Source organism: Nomascus leucogenys, chromosome 4 (assembly GCF_006542625.1).
Source record: "Nomascus leucogenys isolate Asia chromosome 4, Asia_NLE_v1, whole genome shotgun sequence".
Classification (NCBI taxonomy): domain Eukaryota; kingdom Metazoa; phylum Chordata; class Mammalia; order Primates; family Hylobatidae; genus Nomascus; species Nomascus leucogenys.
Genome location: NC_044384.1, coordinates 15,811,770 through 15,818,070, shown reverse-complemented (window position 1 = coordinate 15,818,070; position 6,301 = coordinate 15,811,770).

Below are 6,301 nucleotides of genomic sequence, written 5' to 3'. Positions count from 1 at the left end.
CTTATTTGTAGTTTGCATTCATAGGGATTAGTGGGTCACAAACCTGTTCAAACATGCAACTATTCACTTTCTCTGAAAATTTGTAATTGTTATCAGGAGGCAGAGATGAGTAGATAATGTTCTATTCACAGTTTGAGACAGCTTCATGGGTATACAGTACATGTCTTTCTATTTTATTTCAAATATTTTTTGAAAGGCACCTCAGTTTTCTGTAGCCATTTGTATTACAGGCTTGAAATGAAATTGCAGTGTTCAGTGATAAGAGAATACAGTGATTAGTTAGATTGAAGAGGGAGATTGGTACTGTTTTCTAGGGGACAGCAAAAAGGACTCATTCCATCAACACCTCTGCAGTCAGAAGAACCTTGGGCAGCCCCTTATTTCACTGACACCACTCATATTTTCATTCCACAGCTGGTTCACTTTTCCCTTTTGGCCCAAGCCAGCGAATTAGCTGCAGGGAGGGAACAGGACTGAGGAGTACAAGGAAACATCCACGTTGTATGTGGGCTGAGAGAGGAAAGAGGGAGTATCAGCGATTGTAGGGTTTGTCATTCTCATTCTTCTGCCTCTTCTGCCCAACACTTGCACTTGGAAAGCGTAATCCTAGGTGGGGAATAATCAGTTAATGTGATTCTTTCACTGCAGAGAGAGCTTCTGAGTGTTACAGCCAGGGGCAATAGGCTGGCACCCTGTTCCTTATGGAAAGGCATGCCTTCTTGCACAGCCTTGCAGGAAGTCCAGTTAAGTAGGTTAGGAGTTGGGAGCTGGAAGTGTAAATGGAGTAGCTTCCTACCATCCATGCATGTGGGAATGTGGTTTTTTTGTTTGTTTGTTTTTATTTTTGTTTATTTTTGTTTGTTTTTTATTTTTTTTTGACGGAGTCTCACTCTGTCACCAGGCTGGAGTGCAGTGGCACAATCTCGGCTCACTGCAACCTCCAGTTCTGAGGTTCGAGCAATTCTCCTGCCTTAGCCTCCCGAGTAGCTGAGAATACAGGTGCGTGCCACCACGCCCAGCTAATTTTTGTATTTTTACTAGAGAGGGTTTTTTACCATGTTGGCCAAGATGGTCTCGATCTCCTGACCTTGAGATCTGCCTGCCTCAGCCTCCCAAAGTGCTGGGATTACAGGCGTGAGCCACTGTACCTGGCCAGGAATGTGTTTTTTAAATCGTTCCTGGGATCAGTATATTCAGATCCTATCAATAGTGAATTATAAAAGTTAATGATATTGGTTTGATCTGTTATAGACCTATAATGCAATCAGACTTTAGCCATGTAAATCACAATACATAAAAGGTAATAATATGCATATTGGCCAAGAGGATCTTGTAAAATTATGTTTGTCATATTCTCTTTGAAGAGTTATCATTCAATATTTTATTTCTGTCTTGTAAGGCCTGAAACCCCATGTGCTGCCTTGACATCTATGGGCTTCTCAGGGCCTCAGAGGCCTGGCCATGCAGTCCCCTGCTCTTTTCAGAGTCAGATATGTGCACCCTATTCACTCACTGAGCAGGAAGGCTCCTCGCCCTTCTAAGTTCCCCTATCAGCCAGTCAGCTGTACCCCACCTGGGTCTCAACCTGGCTCACTTCCCTGCCTGCTGGGAAACTTATTCAACAAGCCTGTCACATTTGGAGGAGCCAGGAATCGCCTCTTCCTCTTGTTACTATAAAGCCTGCCTTCCATAGCCCCTGCTGGTTCACTCTATTCCCAAATGCAACTCTCCTGTGACCCTGCATGGCATGTGGTGACCTCCCTCCCTGTGAGCAGATGTGACTAACAAACTGCTGCCAATTTCTTCTGTCCATTGTCTCATGCTATGTGTCTGGTTATCTCCTACTAGTTAGTGGGGGAGATCCCTCCTTCACCAACAAGGTGAATATGAGATAATCAAAACAACTACAATTCAGTGAAAGGTCCAGCCTCCCAAATAATGATTCCATGTCTTTCGTGAAATTGCACTAAGACATTTCCTTTACACTATGTAGTGTTTCTTGTAAGTACCCACAAAGTGAGTTCCATTTAGAATTGAATTATAGGAAAAAAAGTTGATCTCACCTCCTCAGATATGTTTACTGAATACCTTCTTTGCATTGGACATTTTGCATAGATTATTTAATCCTCAGGGATAATAAACCCATGAGGAATCCAAGACTCAGAAGTTAAGTAGCTTGAACAAGTTCTTGTGGCTAGCAACGAGGTAGAATGTGGATCCAATGTCTGGTAATGCCAAAAACTGGAAAATTACTCAAACAAGCCTGGTACATCTAGAAGAGCCATGGGTAATCTCTTCCTCTTGTTATCGTGAAACTTACCTATATCAGCTCCTACCAGAAGGGCAGCTGTCAGCACAGTGCAGGAAGAGTAGGGACCAGAAACCTGTCTCCCTTTAACATGAAGTCTGATTTCTTTGGCTGTGTTATCCCATCTGAAAAGTGGGGCTCAGAAACTTCCGGCACCAAAAGCACATCATCCTTGATCCAGGGATGAGCATCCTGGGATATGGACCTAAGGTCATCTGGGCGCTATGAACTCTGCAAGCATTGCTGCCCCCTCCAGGAGTCCTGAATGGAGGTCCTGAGAGCCTTCACTCCTCCTATGCATCAATAAGTGGGAACTCTAAGGCTCTTGAATCCCTCTTCTCAAAGAGGGCTGCAGGGCCACAGTTGCAAAGGAGAGGTCCAAAACAGGGGATGGTTTGGAGACTGAGAAGATGGAGGCTGTACCTGCACGAAGTCCTCCTCCAGAAGCTGATGCACTTCTGCATGTGAAAGGTGGCCTTTTCTTTCCTGACCTGAAGCTTCTGTGTTGAAGGAGACGGAGTGGGCAGAGGACTGGAGGGAGGTTTCCAGTCCTGTGGGCTTGCTGCACAAGCTGACGTTGATCTGATACTCACAGGTCATAGCATGGACCATGCACACCTGATTGGCATATCTAGTGGCTGTTGGGGAACGCAGCATAAAATTCCTCTCCCACCAATACTAGTATTGACTTCAGATGTAGTTTTCTTTCTTTCTTTCTTTTCTTTCTTTCTTTCTTTCTTTCTTTCTTTCTTTCTTTCTTTCTTTCTTTTCTTTCTTTCTTTCTTCTTTCTTCTTTCTTCTCTCTCACTCTTCTTTCTTTCTCTCTCTCTCCCTTCCTTCCTTGCTTCCTTCCTTCCTTCCTTCCTTCCTTCCTTCCTTCCTTCCTTCCTTTCAGGACAGAGTATCGCTCTGTCACCCAGGCTACAGTGGTGCTATCTCAGCTCACTGTAACCCCCGCCTCCTGGGTTCAAGCATGTCTCTTGCCTCAGCCTCCCGACTAATTTTTGTATTTTTAGTAAAGATGGGGTTTCACCATGTTGGCCAGGCTGGTCTTGAACTCCTGTGCTCATGATCCACCGCCTCGGCCTCCCAAAGTGCTGGGATTATAGGCATGAGCCACCGCGCCAGGATGGAAGTAGTTTGCTTTCTCCAGCTGCTTGTGACCAAACATAAAATGTTTTACCAGTGAACTCCTTACATACTGTCCTTGAGATGAAGGATTCTGGAGAGGATCAGCAAAAGAGACAGACTCACTAGTTATCATCCAGATTTAATGACAGGTTTGCCTGAGAACTCCATTCATTGCTGTGCCAGATATCAATTTATTGTCTATCGGCTCTAAATCTACCTTTGTGGACTCTGTGATAGTAAACCTGGATCCTGTAACAAGAACTTGACTGACTGGCCCAATGTTCGGCTTTGCCAATAGAGGGAGCTGGAGAGACTCTGTAAGAAGATAGCAGTAGAAATGCGCTTTCTGGATTCTGATCTTCTTAGGATTATTCAGTGTGGGCACCCAGCAGCCCACTTGGTCATCTGTAGCCACATTCTCAGGGAATGCTTTCTCCACACAATGGCCATTTCTGCATTTGGTTAAGATGCAACCTCTGGCAACTATATCCCTACCAGGCATTTGCTTCTATGGACCAGCCCCAGCCTGCCCACACCCTCCAGCAAGGGCATATGGCTTCTTGTAAGCCAGCTTTGGCCACCTGGCAAGTTTCATAGCCACTGCAGACTGCATGTTCCTGTGGCACCCACACCTTCAAAGAGCTCTGAATATCAGCCTTGGGACATTCGGTCATGTTAGTTTGCTCAGGTGGGTATAATAAAATACCATAGGCTGGGTGTGGTGGCTGATGCCTGTAATCCCAGCACTTTGGGAAGCAGAAATGGGCAGGTCACCTGAGGTCAGGAGTTAGAGACCATCCTGGCCAACATGGTGAAACCTCGTCTCTACTAAAAATACAAAAATGAAAACAAAAACAAAAAAATTAACTGGGCATGGCGGCACCTGCCTATAGTCCCAGCTACTCAGGAGGCTGAGCCAGGAGAATCGCTTGAACCCAGGAGGCAGAGTTTGCAGTGAACCAAGATCATGCCACTGCATTCCAGCTTGGGCAACAGAGTGAGACACTGACTCAAAAAATAAAAATAAAATACCATAGACTGGGCAATTTAAGCACTGACATTTCTTAGAGTTTTGGAGGCTGGGAAGTCCAAGATCAGGGTGCCAGGAGATTTGGTTTCTGATGAGGGCTCTATTCCTGGCTTGCAGAAGGCCACCTTCTAGCTATGTTCACATGGCAGGGAGAGCAATTTATCTCTTCCTCTTCTTTTAATGCCACTAATTCCTTCAAGAGGGCCCAACCCTCCTGACTTTATTTTACCCCAATCAACTCCCAAAGGCCCTATCTCCAGAAACTATCATCTTAGGGGTTAGGGCTTTTACATAAAAATTTTGTGAGGACATTATACAGTCTATAGCATATGTCTTTTCCTGAGTCCTTAGTTCATTTTTTTTCCACTTACCCCAAGACATGAAGTGATAATTTCTCTTTTGTACCTTCTACATCTGCTCCCATTACAGTGTTTTTAAAAAATCTATTACTTAATAATTCTTTATATTAATTCTCTTCTCTTCAAATCTCTGATGTAGTTTCTGTTTGCAAAGTGAACACTGCCTGATATAACTGAATAAACATCTCTCACACTATTATGAAAGAGTGTGGCAGAAGCTTGAAGTCCACAGGGTGGGTTTACCAAACACATTCTGGCTTGAGGGTATGCAGATATTAGAAAAACTACTCCATTAAAAACCGAAAATTCTGAGATTAATGCTGAACCAGACAGAACACTAGAACAAGTGGCATGAACCTACACTGTTTCAACAATCAATGGGAACTCTATTGACAAGCTAAAATCTGAGAGGATCTCAGGGATCTCCCGTTCAACTTTCCTATCTGCAACACATTCAATCAAAGCACAAAAAGATACATTTAGAAACCGAAGAGACCTTTCTAATTGCCTCCAAACTCTTTGTCACTTAATACTTCCCCTTAACCCCCTTCAAATTAATGGAGAGACTGACAATTCACTACTGAGGGACTAATGGCAGTTTTTAGGCAATGCCATATCGGGAGCCTTTTTCTTTTATAAGTTCCTTGAAATACAATACCAGGCATATTAATGTAATGCTTTTCACATTTAGGTCCACTGGGTTCTCCATACCCTTGGTCAGCAGATGCTCTACAACATGTGTGTTTCATTGCTTACATTGTCTTGGTAACGATCTAGACATTTTAATATTAAGTATTGTCTTAGTCTGTTTTGTGTTGCTATACGGGAATACCTGAGGCTGGGTAGTTTATAAAGAAAGGAGGCTTATTTGGCTCATGTTCTGCAGACTATACAAGAGGTATGGCACTGGCATCCCCAGGCTTCTGGAGAGGGCTTTTGTGCTATGTCAAAAGACATTGAACCTCGGGAGGCGGAGGTTGCAGTGAACCTGCATTGAACCTGCAGGTTCAATGAGGAAAACATCAAAGGGGATGCAGGCACATGTGAAGAGGGACCAAACACGGGGAGAAATCTTACTTTATAACAACCCACTCTTGGAGGAATTAATCCATTCCGTGAGAGCTAATTCTACCTCACTGACTACCAGGAGAACAGGACCAAGGCTTTCACAAGGGATCCACCCACGTGACGCAGACACCTCTCCCTAAGTAGAACACTGGCACAGCAGGGACTAAATCACAGTGTGGGTTTTGGTGGAGACAAAAATCCATACCCAAACCACAGCCAGTATGTTTTGGATGATCCGGACATCCACTTTATAACTCAGTAGTCTTTCGAATTTAAGATTGTGCCGTTAGTAAGCAGTACTAATTTGTCTGGGGAATGTTAATGAAAAATGACAGAAGCAGATCCTGTAAAATTGATTCATTAACGCAAAGGACTAACCAAATAATATTCAAGAAGGTTTTAATT